This window comes from Acanthisitta chloris, unplaced genomic scaffold (genome assembly GCF_000695815.1).
Source record: "Acanthisitta chloris isolate BGI_N310 unplaced genomic scaffold, ASM69581v1 scaffold34734, whole genome shotgun sequence".
NCBI lineage: Eukaryota > Metazoa > Chordata > Aves > Passeriformes > Acanthisittidae > Acanthisitta > Acanthisitta chloris.
Window position 1 is genome coordinate 5232 of NW_008669310.1, and position 347 is coordinate 5578.

The 347-nt window shown below is 61.1% G+C and overlaps 1 protein-coding gene across 1 annotated transcript in view; it reads left to right on the plus strand.

Moving 5' to 3' along the window:
* ETNK2 (ethanolamine kinase 2) overlaps window positions 1-347 on the plus strand; it is a gene marked incomplete at its 5' end in the record, with an annotated part of 4284 nt that overhangs the window by 1748 nt on the left and 2189 nt on the right. The window lies entirely within an intron of this gene.

The following is a 347-nucleotide window of genomic DNA, read 5'->3' on the forward strand; positions in this document are numbered from 1 at the left end:
AGGAGGCAGCAGCTCCGTGCCCAGCGCTCGCCCAGCCCCGGGCAGACTTTAGTCAAGTCTGCGCCTTCGGTGCAGACAATTAGGCAATCATTAACGAGCTCTCTTCTTGGAACTGAGACTCCTGAGGTTACAGGGAGGCTGCGTGCCCTGGCAGAGTGCAAAACATTGCCGTTGCCTCAGGGTTAGGCTGGTGCTTGGGGAGTGAGCGCTGGGCTCGGGGCAGGTGGGGTGGATTTGGGGGGTGGATGTGAGGGTTGGTGGGGAAAAGGGCTGAGGTTGTGCTGTGCTATCTGCCAGGCTCCCTGGGTACCAACCACACAGCCAAACCTGCCCCTCTTCCCCTCCCC